The 21,984-nt window shown below is 40.1% G+C and overlaps 1 protein-coding gene across 4 annotated transcripts in view; it reads right to left on the bottom strand.

Annotated features, from left to right (window-relative positions):
• LINGO2 (leucine rich repeat and Ig domain containing 2) overlaps window positions 1-21,984 on the bottom strand; it is a 774,940-nt gene that overhangs the window by 221,667 nt on the left and 531,289 nt on the right. For 3 of the 4 annotated variants that reach the window (XR_006101993.1, XM_042449989.1, XM_042449990.1), the window contains one exon: window positions 8,597-8,756. The gene's annotated coding sequence lies outside the window, so the exon portion shown is untranslated. Of the gene's footprint in view, window positions 1-8,596; window positions 8,757-11,204; window positions 11,249-21,984 lie in introns of those variants that run through there. The other variant, XM_042449991.1, reaches the window with a different exon arrangement.

Genomic DNA, 21,984 nt, shown 5'->3' on the forward strand with positions numbered 1-21,984 from the left:
CATACTACAAATCTGATCAGTCTGTTTTATCTTGGTTCAGGCACTTCTTCAGCATATAAGTACCTGTACATTAATAAAGACTTCCTGAATTTATATTACAGTTATTATCATGTTAGAAGCATCATTCAGACTTTGCAGCCATGTACCCATCTTATCCATGATGTGGTCTATGCTATAAACCAGTAAAGAATCTTGTAACTGGATTGGTCAACAAACCAGTCAGAAACAGACACACAAGTGCAAAAGCCAATCTATTGGTTTCCCCTTATTCTGTTGCTACTACAGTCATCAGACACAGTGAATATTAAATCGATGATAGGATAGCAGAAAAACAAAAAGAGAGGAAGCCAGAGGTATCAATGGTGTAGTAAATGAGGTCTCTTATATAAAATGGTTTGGTTTGGTTTTCACAATTTTTTTTTATAGTGAAACCTTTTTTACTGCCGATTCTGTGGATATGGAGGGCTGATGGTATTTTCTCTTAACCCATTTTCTCTCTCATACACAGTTCCCTCTGCCCCAGCATAACACAGAAAACACTCTACAAAATATTTCACTTAGACTTGCATTGTCTTGGGTCTTTAATGATCATGGGCTATGAACTGAAAGACAAACAACAACACAGTGACCTTGTCTGTTGCCTAAGGCAATATTGATGAAACACTGATCAGGAGTAACATCTGCAGAAGGAATTTCAAAGAGGTTAAAAGAATGTTGACAAGATCTGTAAAAATTTCCTAGCAATATAATTATATTTCAGATATCGAAAATGAGTTCAAATTCTTATGACTGGTATACAGAGAGAGAGAGAGAGAGAATGCAGCCTTGAAAACCCCACAAACAATCTTAAGCTCAGGTGCCATTTTCAGTTGTAAGAGGAAAAACAGAGAACCAGCTATTATCCAACACATAGCAATGAGCACTTTAAAAGTCATAAATGCAAGAGAGCCGGAGGCTCATCTCACTTTTTCACATAAATCCCAGAAGACAAAGAAGAACAAATATACACTTGGCCAGACACCTTTCTTGGATCATGCAGAGGTCCTTGCCCTTCCCTCAGACAGGGGCAGGCTAAGAAAAAGGAAATACATATTCTGGATATGGAATTAGTATATAGCATGTTGATGGGGTTGGACTGTAACTCCCAGCAATCCTAGCTAGCATGGTTAATGATGACAAATCCTGGGAGCTGCAGCCCTTCAACATCGGAAGGACCGTACCATTCACACATTTACTATATACTGTGCCAAACCAGCTCCTTCCATACTGCTTCTTGAATGCTACTAAATAAAAGAGGTTTTGGAAATTGATGGTAACATTCCTTAGTTACTTATGGAGTGGAGTCGTGCATACAGAGAGAGAAAGAGAGAGGGAGAGGGAGAGAGGCATTTTAAAAATCAATAAAAAGATATCTATGCAATTATACACAACAATAGCCCTAGTATTTTATTTATTTTTTCAATCACCAGAGGCCCTCAAAGGCATACTGCTGCTTCTCAACAGTCTTTCAGCCTGACAACAAGATTTAGCATTTACCCAGTTGTAACTTACGTAGACTGCAAAAGAGAGGACTGCTTTAGCTAGCAACATCATGATCACACACTCATTCAACACTCACTGCCATAATATTCTAAGATTTTCTTCAGCAATGTCATACAATCCACTTTTGGAAACACCATGTCCTGTTTTAATTTGTTCATGATAGAATGTGACATTCAGAGTAGGCATTGCTTTAGCTCTACAAAGGCACGGAGCCGTTTGAGTGCGTCACCACAAAACCCTGACAAATTCTATAGCAGAAGCAATTTTATATATGATGCAGAGAAAACTTTACTTGCTGCCTCATGGATATGGAACAGGGAGATTCATATGGCTCACCAAAAGACATAATAGTGTGACATTTGTGTCAGGAAACATGTCACAGTCACATCTTAAGATTTTACACTGTATATCTAGGTACACCTATGGCTGCAATGTATATAAATCAGTGGCGTCACTAGGGGGTGAGGGCTGCACCGGCTGACATCACTGACACCTACCCCATGTGGCTTTACTTTAGAGTAAAGCCATATGAGACAGGGAGGGAGAGGGTCTGGCTCCCCCTGTCCCTGCCCCACACGGCTTTACTTATGAAAAGCCACATGGGTTAGGGAGTTGTGAGTGGGCCCTTTTGGCTCCACCCTCAAAACCCCAGTCCCTGCACTGGGTGACACCCTGGTGGAGGATGCCACAGTATAAAATGGTTCTATATGATAAACAACATGCCTTAAAAATCCAGATAAATAAACAGGAACCAATGTCTGCCATTCACTTCCCAGAGGAGATTACTGATTGAGGCAATACATGCATTTCTTTTATAGTATCCATGGCTTGGTAGATACCTGTGATTTAGGCTGGACTGGATGCAGCCTGTTTCTCTCTGGAGGGATGCTGGAGCAGCCAAACTGCCCAGCATCTCTCTGCCCCAAAAAGACCCCCCAAAACAGGACCGATGGGAAAATTCTTTACAATTTACATACTACTAGTACATTATAAAGGCACATTAGTCAAGAATAACAAATAGAAACACAAATAATGCAAAATGTTGGAGAAAATGCAAGCAGCAAGGTTTATATATCCTTACTTGGTGGCCATTTCCTGACAGGAATAACTGTGTGGCAATGGCAAACATTTACAGCAAACTATACATGCTGTACAAGCACGGATGCTGTTAACAGTTTGCAAGGAACAAAATGTAAGACAGACATTAACAGAATTAATAGTGTTCCCGCTGATGGAAGCTTGCAGTGTAATAGCTAAATGTTTTAAAAAGCAGAGCTTCTAACAGTATCAGTTTATTAGCCAAAGGTAAGGCTAAAGTATCTCATTTGGAAGAAAAAAAATAAAAATCCACATGGTTTCAGTTAAATACAAATCAGATATAAACACAACATTATCTATCAAAGCTTTCCTTTGGTTTTTGTAAAATAGTTTTAAAACACTGGGCAGAATTCACTTGTTAGTCCCAAGTACAGTAGAGTAATTGACTGAATGGGACTTATTAACACTTATGGAAGTCCTATTATACACCTGTTCTAGTTGACAACAAACTGGGTTTCACTCATATTGTCATTATAATCTGGATCTAAAGGGACTATTTTTGTTTGTGTCCTTGCAAGAAAAGGAAGCCACAGTCCAGGGTGGAGTTTAGCTACAGTATAAAACTCCAGCTTGTCCTAACACTGGCTTCTTTTCCTCTCTTAGGTTGCCTCACCCTCTTCTTCCCTATGTCTCAGAACAGGCCATGGTTGGGTTACTTTGGGGCTGGGTAGGAATTTTGGGCCCTGTCATGATTGACAATATTGCCTGAACTGTCTGCCCAGGGGACACTGAGAAATATTGGCTGAAAGGTGCTGTTATATAGTTCATACTTGGGTTGCCAAGTCAGGATCATTTCACTTCTGGAGCGCTTGTCATTCAAACATACATACACAGAGGTACAAGTACACACACAAGCAAAATATACTTTCCTGTTTGGAAATTAAGTGTCTTTGCAAATTGATTTATATGCTAGCTAGAATAAGATTGTCATATTTCAATTCTCCAAATCTAGGCAGATTCTGCCTGGGTTAATGAAGATGCAAACAATTTAGGAAGGAATGTGAACTTTGAATCAGACAACAGTGCAGCCCCTGGAGTAGACAAAACTCAAGTGTAGCTGGAAATTTCCTATGCCGAATGGTTACATTTGGTGACACACTGTGCACACAGCAGAAAATGAGAATAATTATTTCATTGCAACTACACTTGAATGTCTAGTCTACAGTACAGTTACTGGTGTAGCTACAGATCAAATTCCATTTGCATACTATAGCCTTCTTTCTTCATCTAATGTGTCTCTTCATAAACTTGGAAGAAATCATCTTGATAAGTCGGATTAATCAGTCTGGCAAGGTTAATGTAGAAAATGATGAGCAAGATTCATAGGGAAAACTCACCAAAAAGTTTGAGAACTTAGGTCCATGATTTTCAGAAGATGAATAAACCTGTGTACTCTTAGTTTTTGATAGAACCAAGGACAGCAAAAACATGGATTTTTAGATTAATGGACTAATAGGCAAAGTGTGTCTTTTACTACAGTCAGCTAGTGGAACTAAATATTTGCATACAGTCAAACATATGAGGGTTTCTTAAGAAGATTTATTCAGAGGGAGTTTGTCATTGTTTTCCTCAGGCTGAGAGAATGTAACTTGCCAAAGGACATCCAGTGTTTCCATGGCTGAGTGGGGGTTCAAACCCTGGTCTCCCAAAGTCCTAGCCCCTCATTCCAACCACTGCAACACACTGACTCAAATACATAAAAATATAAACCAAAACATTAAAAATTATTCTAATGTACATTGTACTTCACGTGTTGGGGCCTATACTACCTGAGAAAGGATCATAGAATCATAGAATCGTAGAGTTGGAAGAGACCACAGGGGTCATCCAGTCCAATCCCCTGCCATGCAGGACTCTCAATCAAAGCATCCCTGATAGATGGCCATCCAGCCTCTGCTTAAAGACCTCCAAAGAAGGAGACACCACCACACTCCGAGGGAGTGTGTTCCACTGTCGAACATGGACGCCATCAATTCTGAAAGACATTATTTCAGCATGTACGGTAATAAATCTACAAAACCTTAACAGCTTTCCAACTTGTTCAGGAAGTCATTTTGTGCAGTGGGGCGATCATTACACCAGCAGAATTTTCTGTTTATTCTGGCCTACACATGTTCTCTCTAAAATGCTTTCTACTGTATCTTTCCCCTTACAAAAAAATTCAAGTAGTAAAATTGTCAGGATACAACTCAGCCAAATGTCCATCTTTTAAAGTCGCATTGCTTTCTGTGAGAGTTACATGTGTTTCTAATTCTCTCACACTACATGTTTTTAAAGCAAATTGAATTAACAGTTTTTTGATCACAGGTATATTTCATATTTCTTTCCTCCAAAGATCTTTAAATAATCAAATATTTGAAAGGATGTCATACTGAAGATGGAACATGTTTGTTTTCTGAAACTCCAGAGAATAGGACCTGGAGTAATGGATTCAAACTACAGGAAAAGATTTTTTTGTGGGTTTTTTTGGGCTATGTGGCCATGTTCTAGAAGAGTTTCTTTCTCACGTTTCACCAGCATCTGTGGCTGGCATCTTCAGAGAATGCTTGCCTGGAAGATGCCAGTCACAGATGCTGGTGAAATGTCAGGAAGAAACTCTTCTAGAACATGGCCACATAGCCTGAAAAACCCACAAAAAACTATAGATGCCGTCCATGAAAGCCTTCAACTTCATACAGGAAAAGAAATTCCACTTCCACTTCATATTGACAGTTAGTGTTGTTCAACCATGGAATATGCTCCCTTGGAAGGTGGTAGAGTCTCCTTCTTTGGTGGAGGTTTATAAAAAAAGGATGGATGGACATCTTTCATGAGTGCTTTGATTGTGAGGCACAATCAAACACACACATGGCAAAGGGTTGGACTTGATGGCCTTTGAGTTCTCTTTCAACTCTATGATTCTATGGTTCTATGATTCACAAATGGTTTAATAGGGCATGACAGCTTCTACAGCATGTAATCAGTACAATCCTCTTCAACACCTATAATGTATTAACTGAAAGCAGAGAATCTGGCAGTACAAGTCATCTGTGAAGCAGCTGAAAATATGTGTAAATAGAACTTGAAATAAAATGAAGCTCATATTTCTCAAAATAGTTACAAAGGAAGCATAACAAGACATTTATTAACAAGTGGAAAGCAAAAGATACAAGTGATGAGTTACAAAAGCAAAGATATAATGGGAATTAAATGTTGATTTACAAAAGGACGTCTTATACAGTTGTCCCTCCATTCTCGCGGACTTCAGATCTGCGACCCTAGTTTACTCACAAGGAACAAACAGAGGGGGTTAAAATGAGGGCCACCCATGATGTGCACCCGCAGCCATTCACTGGCATGCATCCCCATTCTAGCCTATGGTGCTTAAATATCTGCGAGTTTCCATTTTCTGGGGAGGGGGGCAGAACGAATCCCCAGTGAAAACGGAGGGATGACTGTATATCATAGTTTGACTTTTATCATTCCAAATCAAAAATGATAATGCCAAGGGCACAGGAAGACATCTCTTAAAAGATGCTCTCAAATCTCTAGCTCAGACAGTGTACAATTCTGCCAAACCTAAACAGGCCTCAGCCTAGCTGGTACCTGTATGATAGATTAACGTACATGAAGGTTTAGGTCTAGTTCACGTGCCTTTCTAAACAAAACTTCCTGTTTTTGTGACAGTTCATAATCTAACCTATGATGCAGATGATTCAATGTGCAGATGTTTTAGTAGTACATATCTGTCCCCTTGAAAAAAGATGGGCAACTGGACTAATAATTCAGCTGCCTGAGGCTGAGCAGCCAATAACACCCATCACCTCAGTGTCATGGTACATTGTTCTGGAGACCAACCAAGTATCTTTCCCTCTGTTTCTCTGGTAGTACAACAATAATATTACTGTATAACCAACAATCCATTGCCTTCTCATCATATGCCAAATTAGTTGCTTCATAGTAGGACCAGCAAACTGAAACTCTAACTAAAACTAACTGGGAGGGAAGTCCAAAGTATAACAAACAAGCAAATAAAAAATCATCGGCCCTACCCACTATGCAGAATGTGGTGGTATTTTGAGTAATAATAATAATAATAATAATAATAATAATAATAATAATAATAATAATAATTTTTAGGGGGGTGGAGAGAGGTGGAGGACTAGGGAATATAAGTGGAGCCACACAAAACCCATGGACTGCATTCCTGTAACCCTGATCAAAATTAAACACAGTGCTCTGCCCTTAACCTTTGCAAATATTTGCAGCCAGTCAAGCACTGGTGAAAGTCCCTCATCTAAGGGGAATGGGTTTTATGAATTGGGAGGAAGACATTTCTTAACCAAGTTTATCTCTGTTATTTCAACAGAACTGTGGAGTTTCATCTGAAAGGATTTGTAGTCTTATTCCATTCATAAGCATGGATATTTTTCCCCATTCGTGAGCCTACTGTGACAACAACAAAGCAACTGCCTTGGTGAAAACAGGAGAGTCAAATACATTTTGCCTTGATTTCAAAGAACAGGAATGATAGGTTTGCAATCAGGTTTACTAAGCTGTCATTTTGTGCAATTATTGCTTTATGTCCCCAGTAGCATTAATGTACAGCAAGTTTTGTGCAATTAATGCTTTAAATATTTTAAATTACTGCACAAAATATTTTCTTCTTACAAAAAAAGTGCTTCTAATGATGCCAAAACGGGCAAAATATTTGGTTGCAATGAAACATGCTAGCATCAAAAACACCAAAGGTCTATTGTATATAAGGAATTTGGTTGTAGAAGATGCCCATATTTCTTTGTAAAATTTATGTAGCACATATTTTGTCTTTTGCCATCTGAGATCTTTACCTATAGGCCAGTTTATCCTAATTGGAATTTATCCTTTTGAGGTTTTTTTAAAAAAATTATTTGACTTCAAGACTGTATCATTTTCCAGGTGACACCAAAGATCAGAAGCTCTTGATCATGTCATGTCATGAGCTGCATCTTCTCTTTACCAATCACTCAATGGAGGCAACTGCTGATGGGGTTGAGGTCAAAATATCCACTCCCAGCATCTGCTGTGAGATGCATCAGGAATCTCTCTCTCTTTCTCTCTCTCTCTCTCATACGCACACACACACCAATTAAATGTAGCTAATTATCATAACACACAGAAGTTACTAAGTTCCTTTTGTATGCTTCCTTAGTGGGTTTTGGGACCCATTGATCTTAAATAAAAATGTAGCACAATTGTTTCACTGCCAGGGTTCCATTGTATGTTCAGAGAGGGGCTCTTAGATTTCTCAGCCAGAGAGCTCCTATGCCTCATCAGACTGCAAACCCCTTGTCTTTCTTTTTGTGTCGACTTATTCCGCACTTCATGTGACTTTCCCTGACAAAGGAAAGACATAAGCCAAGAGAAATGTGTGCACATCAGATTTCTGTTAATGGGGGGGGGGGGGGTTTTTCCCTCCTCCTTCTGTCCCTCCCTTTTGGTAACGGTGAATCTAAAATTTGAAATGTGCTCTTCCCATCTGTGTTTGTATAGCAGAGGTTTGATGGGGATATAAAAAGAACACAAATGTGATTGCTTCTGCAAGTATTCTAACCTGGCAAATCGAATCTTTTTTTCCATTTTTTATGGCTAAACGAGTATTTACCTTGTCATTGCCTGAGTGAGACAGTAAATATAATGTCTGAACAGTCTGTGTGTTCCATTCTGCCATTCTGAGTTATGTGATTAATTTTATTATACCTTTTTAATGTATGTTTTCTTTTTAACCTTTGTACATCTCAAGAAGAGAAGGACCCATTAAACCACACATGTTTTTCTGAGGTTTCACAGTAAAAAGCAACTTTTATGTCAAGCCATCTGCTGCACCTATTAAGGGAAAGAAGCTGGAAAGCAATACATAATGGAATCGATAGCTGGTGTTCCTTTTTAAAGTCTTGTAAATATGTCTGGAAGCCAAGAGGCACCATTGATTTCTTACCTGTTATGCTGTCTTTAAAGGTCCAGTCTTTCCTGTCAACCATGCACTGCTCTTGGCCACTGGTTAAAATCAAAATGGAGTATGCAATCATGATAATCCCAGCGTGTCATGGATGATGGACTCTTTCATGCCACCACATTCCAGCTGCCCAAAACAAACCCTGCAAAAGAAAACACAACATGTATGTTTCATTTTAGCTGGAATCATAGAATCATAGAGTTGGAAAAGACCACAAAGACCACCAGATCCAACCCCCTGCCATGCAGGAACTCACAATCAAAGCACCCCTGACAGATGGCCATCCACCCTCTGTTTAAAGAAGGGGACTCCACCACCCTTTGAGGGAGTGTGTTCCACACCTCTTACTGTCAGGATGTTCCTCCTAATGTTTAGGTGGAATCACTTTTCCTGTAGCTTTCATCCATTGTTCCATGTTCTAGTCTTTGGAGCAGCAGGAAACAAGCTTGCTTCATCCTCAATGTAATACCCCCTCAAATGCCTAAACAGGGCTATCATATCCCCTCTTAACCATCTCTTCTCCAGGATAAACATACCTAAGGGGACTATCAGGCAGTGAAAAGGATGGGGGAGAATTGGGATGCTCCCATCCTTATCGTGCAATTGTGTGAAGATTATCAGATGATGTCCCACGGTGTCATGCTCATCTTGTTCTTAACCCGTCAATGAAGTGCAATGATCCCTTCATTTTTTATTCATGGGAGTTTCCTGTGAATAAAAAGTGGTGGGACCATTGCACTTCATTGGCGGGACAAGGACAGGATGAGCGTGATGTCATTGGATAATCTTCACTCAATCATGTGATAAGGACACAAGCATCCCAATTATCTCCAATCCTTTCCCCCGTCTGATAATCTTCAATGTCTTTCCTCATAAACCATGGTTTCCAGACCCTTCACCATTTTGGTGACTCTTCTCTGGACACACTCCAAATTGTCAACATCCTTTTTGAATTGTGGTGCCCAGAACTGCACACAGTAGTCTAGGTGTGGCATGACCCAAAGCAGAATAGAGTGATATTTTATTTCCCTTGATCTAGACACTATACATTTATTGATGTAGCCTAAAATTGCATTAGCCTTTTTAGCTGCCACATCATACTGTATGTGCGTCACAGGAAGCATTTTTGTTGAGTACACTTTCCACTTGACCATGTTGTTACAGATTTATTTTAAAAAATGAAAGGATTAATTAAAAACTACAATTAAAGCTCCACTAGGATTCTCTTGCAAGAACAGAATTCCTCAGGAGATATTCCACTGAAGCAAACCAAAGTTTGCTTTAAAGAGCTGTGATCTAAGAAGTAGGTCTCAGCTACAGGGAGGGGTAGATGGTCTGCAGCCTTTATAATCCATTTTCTAAAGATGGTCATTTCAAATCTTTAATTCTAAATTTAGAACTTAGAATTTTTATGGCTAAATGAATATGCCAAGGTGGGCGACATGGGACACTGATGCATTAGGATGTTGAAATTGAACGGCTACATTATAATGGTGAGATTCAAAGCAAATGGCTTTAAATAGACTGAGCTTTCCAAAAAAATAAAAGAAAGAAATCTATATTTTAGGCAAGTGTGGCCATCTTGATATAATGAGACAATGTCCCAAAGATGTTCTAGTCCTCACAAGAGATATTCCCTTCAACAAAGGACTATGGCTCTGGTGTGAGACCAAATACTTTCTACAGAAGTCCTGCCTCTGTTCAAAATTAGTGTATTCTTCTATTTGTAAAGCTAAACACACAACAAAGCAAGCACAAAAGGATCCGTTGATAAAAAAACACCCATGCGCATCCAATACTTTACTAGTCCAGCTAGTCTTTTGGGAGAGTTAAGGCTGTCATGTCTGCTGGGGTAAAACTGTTTGTGGGAGCAGGGAGGCTTGCGTGTGTGTGTTCGTGTTCTATTGGAGGAGAGCTTTTGGAGAGCTTGTCTGTTGGGTTAAAGCTGTTTGTGTGAGCTAAGTGGAGGCTCACTTGTGTGCTTGTTAGTGTTCTAATGTTCATTTAAGTGTAGGCCCAGGTCCTCTGTCTGAGCACATGGTGAGAGGAAGTGAGTCAGGGGCTTGGGCCTGATACAGACAGGCAAAAAGCGCCATCCTGGGGAAGATTTAAGGCCTCAGGAGAGTGGAGCATCCCCATGCTCCAGAGCCCTACTGCACTCTCCCAGCGTCATTTTGGTGCACATGCCTTCAGATGGCACGCGCACTGATGACATGTATTGTGTACTGCATCCAAAAGGGGCAGCACACAACAGACATCACCATGCCGCTCCAGAGCGCTAATGGTGCCTTGGCAGCAGCAGAAAAAGGAGCCACATTTCGCAGCTTTTTCTGAGCGCATCGTTGCCGTGACATGCAGTTGCCACAGCAATGATGCAGGAGATAAAGGGGTAGCCTCTGTCTGCCCCCCCCCCCCCCCCCGTCTGTCCAGCCCCTTGGTTGGGAGAGGAACTAGCAGCCACTAGCTCTTGATATAGTTGCAGCTCTAATACCTGGAGCTTGGCCAACAAGCAAAGCCAACAGGTGTGCTGTGTGGGAGTTTAGCAGGGAGGTTTTGAGGGGGAGGTGTGGAGTGCTGTTTCAGTACTTACTTAAGACTACTGAATATGGATACATATTTGTCTGAGAATGCGAGTTAGCTACACCTGCAGAATGTGCAAACTCATAGCCTTGTTCAAAGAGAAGGTCCAGCAACTTGAGGCTCATGCATCTATTCTTCAGCATAATAGGGAGCATGAGGTTTTCTTGTACAGAGCACAGCAGAGCAGACTGTCCTGGATGAGGAGCACACAGGGGGGGGGGGAGAGGATCCAAACAATTACTCCCAGTTGACCTGACATCAATACCAGGAATGATTCTAGAGCAAATTATTAAACAGACAATCTGTAAGCACTTAGAAAGGAATGCTGTGATCACTGGATGCCAATATGGGTTTCTCAAAAATAAATCATGCCAGATTAATCTTCTCTCTCTCTCTCTCTCTCTCTCTCTCTCTCTCTCTCTCTCTCAAAATATATTTACAAGTTTGGTAAATGAAAAGAATGCTGCAGATGTAGCAAATCCCAATTTTAGAAAAGTCCCATGATATCTTTGAAAAAAAAAGCTAGTAAAATATGAGCTAGTCAATTCCACTCTTAGGTAGATTTGTAACTGCTTGACTGACCAAACCCAAAGGATACTCACCAATAGCTCTTTTTTATCCTGGAATAAGTGACTAGTGGGGTGCCACAGGGTTCTGTCCTGGGCTCAGTGCTATTCAATATCTTTATCCATGACTTGGATGATGGAATAGGGGGCATGCTTATCAAATCTGCAGATGACACCAAACTAGGAGGAGAAACTAATACCCCAAGGGGCAGGATCAGAATTCAAAATGGCCTTAGCAGAATAGAGAGCTGGATCAAAACTAACAAAATGAATTTCAACAGGAGGAAATGTAAAATGATACACTTAGGCAGAAAACCCCCCCGAAATGCATAATTATAGGATGGGTGAATCTAGGTGTCTTAGTAGACCACAAGCTGAATATGAGTCAACAGTGTGATGTGGCAGATAAAAATGGCAATGCAACTTTAAGCTAGTTTCTAAGTCAAGGGAACTACCACTCTATTCTACTTTGGTCACACCTTACCTGGAATACTGTATCCAGTTCTGGGCACCATAATTTAAGAAGGATATTGCCAAGTTGGAATGACCAAAATGGTAAAATGTCTGGAAACCATGCCCTATTAAGAGCAGTTTAGGAAGATAGATATGTATAGCTTGGATAAAAGAATGTTAGTAATTGATATGACAGCCATGTTTACATTTTTAATGGTTGTCATATTGAGGATGGATCAAGCTCATTTTCTGCTGCTCCAGAGACGCAGGCGGGTTACAGACCGCTGAAAAGCGGTGGTCTGCCGCCGCCGCTGGTTGCAACATCTGGGCATCGCAGCAGCCAAATGGCGCAGTTCCCAGATGCTGCAAAGAAGGAGCGTGAAAATCGCGCTCCTTCCTGGGCCCCAGATGTGACACCGCAAGGCGCTGGTCGCGCACTCGGAGCGTCATATCTGGGGCACGATGTGCAGACGCATAGCGTCCGCTACGTAAAGATATCGGCCCCCATGTGGACAGGCGGCACCATCTCTTACGCACTCCGCGTGTAATAGGGTTGGGGGCCGTGAGGAAGAGATGGCTCTTCCTAACCCAAGTATGTGCTGAGCACGTACTTTTATGCCCGTCTGTAACGGGCCGCAGACATGGAGCAATGAATTCAAATGGCAGGAAAAGAGATTCCACCTAAACATTAGGAAGAACTTCCTGACAGTAAGAGCTGTCTGAGAGTGAACACACTACCAGAGTGGCGGAGTCTCCTTCTTTGGTGGTTTTTAAACATAGGCTGGATGACCATCTGTCAGTGGTTCTTTGATTCTGTATTCCTACATGGCAGAATGGGATTGGACTCAGTGGCCCTTGTGCTCACTTCCAACTCTATGATTGTACAATAAGCAAAGCAAAGAGGAAGGTCTATGGTTTAACATTCTGGAGGGCCTTGTCCACTCAGGTGTTGCCCAAATTAGGTTTGCATACAATGATGCATACAGACCCTCCCTCCTAGTACTGAGAGAGACAAGATATTCCTGTTCTCAAGTACTTATGAATACCAAGGCTGGCATGGCCTAACACCAGGTGCATAGATGTTTTGGTTATGCTATCTTGTTTATACCTTGGGGCCCCTTTCAGGATTATATAGAGCTCAAACAGAATAAAATGATGCGGTCGCACTAATATATACAGGCATTTCAGTGAGCTCAAATACATAGATATGCTCATTCATCATAACAATAATATGTGGCAGATTGCAATCCCATAACTATATCCCCTCATCAGTCTTCTGAAAAATGTAGCCCCACTACATAAAGAAACTCAGGTCTCTAGGTTACAGGTCTCTGGAGGCCTTTTTTGCCCCGTTATACAGCCCCTGTATTTTCCTATAAAAATCATTTTTTCTTTCTTTTTAATAACATTTTTATTGTAAAAAGATTCCAGTATAATAAAACTACAATAGATGAAAGAACAGAAAATACAAACAAATACAAACTTACAGAAGAAGATACAAAGAGAAACAGATTTTTTTTGGGGGGGGGGGGTGAGAGTGAGACACTGACTTCCAACTTTCTTACCTATGGTGAAATGTGTTATACAATGTCTTCTTACAAAATATCTTGTATTTCTACTATTTATTTACTCCTACTAATTTTCAAAACCCAACAGTTAACAATTTATCCTCCTTTTCCTGCAACAAGAAATAAAAGCATCCCAGTCTTTTCTAAAATTATTCAGTTGTTTTCTCTTATTAAAATGGTTAGCTTACCCATTTGAGCAAGATCAGACGATTTAATTAACCAATCCTCCTGTAGTGGAATTGTCCTATCTTTCTATTTCTGCACATATAGCAGTCTTGCGGCTGTAGTCACATATTGAAGCATTTTTCTGCATTTTGTCTCGATCCGAGAATCCATCAGACACAACAGAAGCAGTTGCACATTTAATTGAAGTTTTAGCTGAATAATTTTCTCAATCAATCAATGTATCTGATTCCAAAACTTTCTCACAAGTCCACCGCATATTAAAGAAAGTCCCAATTTACTGCTTACATTTCCAACACACCTTAGTAGTCCCTTTATACATTTTGGACAATCTTTCTGGAGTCTAATACCAGATCATGTTCAACTGGGGTGCAACTGCTATCACCACAACCACCTCAGCTTGAAAGAACTACTGTACCTTTTTGAACTACAGCTCCCAGAACTCTGCAGCTGTCTTGGCCATGCTGGCTCTTGAGGACTGGGAGATGTAGTCTAAAAATGGTCAGATACTGCCAGAGCTAAATCTGCCAAGTTCAGATGCTGCCAGTATCACACACATACACAGCAAGTTCGGAGCAAAATACTTTTTGTTAAGTGCATCTATTTCATCCTAATACTTCTTCAAGGTTTTTCCCTATTGGACATGACAAAATAAAAGCAATCTTGGGTGCTTTTCACAGTATGGCTCACATTGATTTCAATACCACAACAAAATAAGAGCAACTTAGATACTAACAAAAGTAGAGCTCCCATGCCTGGTCTCCACTTGATGTCTCTCATTTTACCTGGATGACCTGTCATGGGCAAGAGGCACCATCAATGTGGGAAAAGGAACACTCAGATTCAAATAACCCACTTCCAGTACGTACAACAAAACTGAACATTTCTTGCTTGTTTTGAAAAGCATTTTCCTGTTTAATCAAATGTGGAATTTTATTATGGAATGCTCTTTCATCTCAAAATCTTCCCTTCTTCGTAAAAAGACGTTTTCTTTTGCTATTATATATCTGATTTCATTTAACAATGGTTGCAGGCTATATAGAACATTTCCTCTAGATAATCTCTGTCAAGTCTGTCTGACAACCTAAATAGTAAATGAATGAAAGAATGAAATGAAGCATCCCATTCAGATGACCTGTATGCCACACCTTTCATTAACTGGTGGAGGACAAATCTATCAGTTTCATATTCTCCCAAATAGTATTTTTGTGAATTTAGGTAAATTCTGATCAATCAGAAATGCTCACCCATCCGTGCTATTAATTAAAATAAATGGTGCATGCATGATAAAGCTAAAATGTTAAGAATTCTTTACAAATCCCATTCATACAGTAATTAAAGAAAATGTTTCAAATGGCTTCATCTCCTTACCTTAAAACCTAAAAGGAAATTCTTCTAAATGGATACAGAACAGCCACCCATTTCATGTTTGTATACTGGTGGGCATTAATTCATCTTAAGCAAACTGATGGATATTCTTTCATCTTGGGATTCTTTGCAGACTATTCCACATAGCAGACCAGGGTATACTGTTTCTGGACTGTGCTAGTAACTGCTGCACTGGTTAACCAACACCTATTGTTGCCAAATAATGCAGATATAATGGATGACAGAAAAGTGACTCACCATCGTTGTATTGGGCTAAAAGTCCTCAAATGGGGGACATGGGGGAATATAAAATCTGGACTTTTGCTGATTACTCATTGGTTGAATCATCTGCAAGTAGACTGGACAAAACACTGGAGAGCTTCTTGCCTGGAGCAATCCTGGATTCATGAAGGGCTGTCCAAGATTAATTGAGAATCTTTTTCAACTCTACTATTATATGGAGAGGGGGAAGGAAAGCAAATCCAAGCACAATATCCCTGGAATTGAAATTAATTCAGGCTCCTCTCTGCTTTGTAGAAAATGTCAACTATTCTCAACTTTTTTCCCCAAATCTGTATTTGGCTAGCTTGTAATCTTTACAAAGCAAAGAAAGGTTGGGATTTTTTTTTTGGGGGGGGGGGGGGGGGGGGGGGGGGGGAGTTTGAGAGCTGCAGTCTGCCCAAAAGTAACATTTCCAAGATCTGGACCATGACAATGGCTAATTGTTATGTCTTTACTGCATGACTTTACTGCAGTTGATATTGGGATGGTGACAATATTTATGGCCATGATGTTATACCCTGCAATTTTTTTATTTAAAATACATATAAGATATGACAAACAGCAACACAATTACACACACACACACATATATAAACAAAACTTATCTCTAAACACCTAAATAAAATATACTTCCCTTCCTTTACTTTGGATATTGTGCTTAACCCACCCCCAGCTCTTTACAAATCCTGAAAACACCTCCCACCCCAAAATATGCTCCTCACATTTGGGGTGTCTTCACAAAACATATGGGAAATTATGTAGAAGAGGGCATGGGGATAGATTAAAATTGGATGACCTTGTTTATTTGTCAGTAGGTCAGAAGTCCATTACCTACGTAAGCGGCAAAACAAAAACTATGCATGAATGGTTCCTAAGCAAAATCAGAACCAGCAACTGTTTCTTCAATGATAATTACATTTCTAACCAAACTAGCAGACATGATAAATGGGGGAGGAAGGGGAAAGTAACTGAACTATGTGCATTCAACACTGGAGTGAAAGTTTACATTTTTATTATAATTTATCCTATTTAACTATCAAAGAGGTTTGCAGCCATCAACAATTTGAATGCAATTTCAGGTGCAATTTCTGTGGACTTCTAATTTCTGTGGACTTGTTGTAGGAGAAATAGAAAATTGCAAACCAATACTGGAAGGCATGCCTAGGATATACAAGTAAAATAAGAACCTAGTCTTCACATGCTTATAGATGGTTATACATTATTCTTTAAAGGGGTTTTTGATTATCCTGTTGTGCAAGAAGCCTTTGTATTATTGAATGGCCTTCTACAGGGGCTACACATTCAATCTATCAACAGCAGTCCCTTTTTTACCATTTAACAGTTCAGTTATATTATATTATATATTATATGGAGAGTGTAGCCCTTGAAGAAAGCCATTCAGTAATATAAAAGCCAAATCACACTGAGCTTTTTACAAAACAGGATAATCAAAAACCCTTTTAATGAATAATATATATCCATCAATAAGTACATCGAGACCTGTTTCTTCTTTTGCTTATACTTTGCATAGGACATGACAACCTCTTTAAAATTGGCTTCATTTGTTTCATTTTCAGCAAACTGCCTTGAACTGCTCAACATATCTTTTATTGTTCTTGATGTGAGTACATGTTCCCCTTTAATAGTGAATTCATAGCCACTGGAAAATATCATTTTCACATACACGACACTGGGGCCTTCACACCGACCATATGTTTTCTCTTTTCCATCTATGGCTGCATCCACACTGTAGAAATAATCCAGGTTCACACCAGTTTAACTGTCATGACTCAGTGCTGTGGAATTCTGGGGACTGTAGTTTTGTGAGACAGTTAGCCTTCTCTACCACAGGTATAGTGCCACAACAAATTACATTTCCCAGAATTCCATAGCACTGAGTCATAGTAGTTATAGGGGTGTCAGTCTGGATTATTTCTGCAGTGCAGATGTAGCCTAACTCTCCTTTTCAAGCAGTTGGTTCTTGGCCTGTGCAGATTTGCCAATAAGGTTTCTGGCCTGCGAGAAGCCAAAGATGTTGACAGATTTGCTTACTAGGCTAGCTATATGATTCCAACTGGAACAATTACCTGGATAACCAACATTGTACAAGCATACAGTTATGCAATATCTAATAGTTATTGGGCTGTGAAATAGCCAACTATGTAATATCCAGTAGTGACTGGATAAAACCCAGTCTGCCTAATACCAGAATACAAGATATGTTTTAATTAATGCCTCAGACTCTCAACATTTATCCACTTTTACCCTTTATGTGATCCAAGGTATACCAGATAATGTAAATGTCTCCTTGGCAGTTTATTGAGGTCACTGATAAAACACCACATCTTTCTCTGGAAATGTACAGAACTGCATGTATCAAAAACAGAAAAGCTATCTCTAACCTGGTATGTCAAGATATGAGATACAAGCCAAGAACCTAGACAGCGGGATGTATGTTCTCCATAGGCGAAACAATGACATGCCTACCTACACTTCTCCAGTCCACTTTTTAAGCTGCTAAAGCCTCCTCAACATGGCTTCTGACTGACAAATGGAGAACAGGGGCCTGGTGCAGAAACGATTCCAGCTATCTTCAGAGACAGGCAACCTCAAGGCCCTCTCAAGGGCCCTTCTGACAGCCTGGAGAATGATATAATAGCTGTGCATCCAGCTATATGAACACAGCCAGATGCTTCTTTGTCACGACATCAGTTCCTAACAACTAGTAAGTGGCCATGTGTGGAATGATGTAGATGCTTAAAAGTTAGATTGGTGTGGGTGACACTGGGTTGTTGCCCAGTCAGTAGATAATTCCAACCTCTACAAAAACCAAAAAGTGAGTTAGCCATAAGATGGACTTAACACTTTCATTAGTCACTAACAGTGTGCCTGTCATAATTCTTGGCTACTTTATGTCTCAGCCTAAACCATATCACACTGTTACTGTGAGGATTAAAAAAAAGAGAGAGAAGAGGATAATGTATGCCATCTTGAGCTCCTTCAAGAAAAGATGGGATAGAATGTAAATGATGGTCATGATGATGATAATGGTGATGCTGCTGAAAATGACAATGATGAAGATGATGATGATCTGGGTAAACTAGATGTGATAATAACACAAATATTTGATTACTATCCTATTACCAAGCTTGCCTATTTCATTACATTGTAAATAGCACAAAGACACACTTTGTTTATATTAAGTGTGTGTAACAGTTTTGTTCACTAATTGCACAGCTTATAACATTCATTCAAGTTATTCACTTAATGTGCCTCTCATTAAAATAGCTCAGTGGGAAACCCCATAGCTGGGTTAAAAGGGGAAAAAAAACAAGACACATACACAAAAGGACTCCCTAACTTCAACAAAATCCCTGCAAAACTTGAGTGCTTAAGAAACAATCGACACCAAATCAAACTTGTCTTCTGATGTTCAATCCCAAGTCAAAGATGAAGGCCAAAGACAAGCATTCAGAATCTGGGATAATATCACTGTACAAGAAACATAAAAGTGATAGTTGGATGCATGTTGTTCTGCTACTAAGCCAATGTCGCCTCTAATGTATACTAGTGATGTGAAGTGGGATTTTGTTACTTAAAGAGATGCCCATGCTTTTGAAAGGGGAACATGATGTACATTTTGATTGGCATTGTATACATTAACAACAAACAAACCATCAGCCATAATGAAAACAATTAGGCCAATTGTGGCTAATTATATACAAGTGATTACAACAAGTGCTGAGATCTAAATTGCAAATGCTGCACATCCATTGCTGTGAAAAAGTGCCCCAGATATGTTACATCGCTGCTTAGAAATGCAGAAAAAAAATATCACTGGAAACAATGCAAGGAGTTAAGAATATTTGTAAGGGGCAGGAAGCATCGCCTTTGTGAACCTGTAGCTCACAATTTCTACTACTGTACATCCAAATATGGGATAAGAGAAGATATTTTTCATGGCTTGCTTACAGTAATGCATTGAGGAAACTGATGTTACTCAATTCAGTTAGACAGTGAAGTTGCCAGCCACCGCCCACTTACCTATCCTTAATTAGATTGATTTAGAACTTGATAAGACATAATTGCCCATTGGACTGGTGCTTGAGGCTTCTGTTTGTTGCCATTCTCATCCATCTAGGAGGATGAGTTTACCCTGTTTCAGGCTGAGACCTAAAGTTACACTGAAGAAAGCTACAGTAGTTAGCAAACAACTTTGGATATAGTTCTCCATCAACCACAAGGTCAATGAGAAGGTGGTTAGGGAATGCTTTCCCTGTCGCTTAACAACACTCCTTTCTGGTTGAAGTTATAGTCAAGATAATATCTTTATCTTACATCCCAAACATCCAAATCCTGAGAGGTAGCAGCTTTCCAGTCTCCAGTACAGTGGGAAATCAGACAATATACTTTAAACCAGAGGCAACATGCATTGGGCCACTTGCTCCCTTAGCTCAGTTATTTCATTCCTTTGCATACTGAAATAGAAGGATATAATTGTAACTTCCAGCAGAGATGCTTGAAGAATTTGATCATTGTCATTGTCAGGTGAAATAGACCTGATCTGCATGTCCTGAACTAATGGACAGATCACAACTTAGGCACGTTACAAACACGCACAAAGTACGTGCTCTGCGCGTACTAGGGTTAGAAAGGGGCGTGCTAGGGTTAGGAAGGGTCTAACCTTCCTAACCGGCCCTGTCCCTAGTATGTGCGGAGCTCGTAGTAAATGGCGGCGCCTGTCCACACAGGGGCCACCATCTTGACATCTCGGACGCACAGCATCCAGACGTCGTGCGGCGTAAGTGACGCCGTGAGTGCATGCCTCGCGCCTTGCAGCGCCACTCCTGGGTGCCAAGAAGAAGCGCCATTTCGGCGCTTCTTTTTAGCTGCGCTGGGAAGCCTCGTGGTCTGGCCGCTGGGGCTTCTCGGTACAGCTAATGATGGCAGCGGCAGACAGCCCGCTTTAGGGCAGTCTGTAATGCGCCTTAGTTACCTTCTAGACAATTCATGTTCTAGCACAGTTTTCTACTATGAAAACAAAATCAAAATAGCAATAGCAATAGCAAGTACATTTTTATACTGCTTTTCAGTGTGCTTAAGTGCTCCCTAATTGGTTTACAGTGTGTAATAAGGTGGGTACTCATTTTAGCAATCTACGGAAGGATTTAAGGCTGAGTGGACCCTGGAGCCCTGCCTGGGATTGAACTCACAACTTTGTGGCTGTGAATGGCTGCAGTACCAGCATTTAACATAGCTTCAAAGATGCATTTGGAGAAATAATACATAATTAAAAATAAAGTACATTTTATGCAAATGTATTAATATCACAGATTAGTGTGAAAACAGGATGCTACAGAATGATCGTTTGTGCAAAAGTGGCATGGGCTGGAAATAGATGGACTCATTCATCTTTGAGCCTAGAGATGTCGTAGTTCAGGTTTTGAAACTTTTCTACACATGACAAGAAGCTTAAAAAGTTATTCATTCTTGGATCACTATAGGGAACAACCACTTTAAAAGGCACTATAAATGTGTTGTATCATCCACCACCCACTCCCATGATCTCTGTTTTTATATGCCAGTATATTACACCTTAGTATGACTTCACTGAAACATCATAATCTGAGGTGGGAATAGGTGTACAATGAGATTTATAAGTGCTGACAATTCCTGTGACTCAGGAATTAAGTGATATCACTTCAGCTGACTTTCTCAATGATGATGTGGTTTAAGAAGCAAAGCTGTGGAGCTCAGGAGGTTGTTGAGCAATGCTAGAACAAATAATTAAACGTAGCCTTATATGGGCATTTGCAAATCATTGTCTTGAAGAATATAATGGCAAAAAATAAAAAGTTTAATATAGGAGTGTGGAACATGTGGGCTCTGAAATATTAAAGTAAATAAATAAGCAAGCAAACAAATATTGTTGAATGGCAAATGTTGCCTTGAAGTGGCACTGCCAAAATAATACCAAGATCTGCCTATGGAGGAAAGGCCACAACTTTATTAAATGAACAGCAACCAAGGTAGGGTTGGCCCAAAGCATGAGGTCTGGCTCTGGAACATTGAACAACCCCACAGTTGTTCACAGCCAGGTTTCCGGATGACATAGGGGCTATGAAAATGCCATCTCGCAGACATGCAACTGGCTGAGCACATGTTTTTAGTCAAGCCCCTAGTCACCGGGAGGCACTGCCACAATGTGGCTCCTGCTATGGCCACAATGCATGCCCTCAGTGCACCCGGGTCCCAGTTTTCACAAGGTTCCATAACAATTGCTATTTCCCCCCACCAGCTACAGAATGCTTGATATAGTGATGATGATGATGATGATGATGATGATGATGATGATGATGATGATGATGAT

This window comes from Sceloporus undulatus, chromosome 2 (genome assembly GCF_019175285.1).
Source record: "Sceloporus undulatus isolate JIND9_A2432 ecotype Alabama chromosome 2, SceUnd_v1.1, whole genome shotgun sequence".
NCBI lineage: Eukaryota > Metazoa > Chordata > Lepidosauria > Squamata > Phrynosomatidae > Sceloporus > Sceloporus undulatus.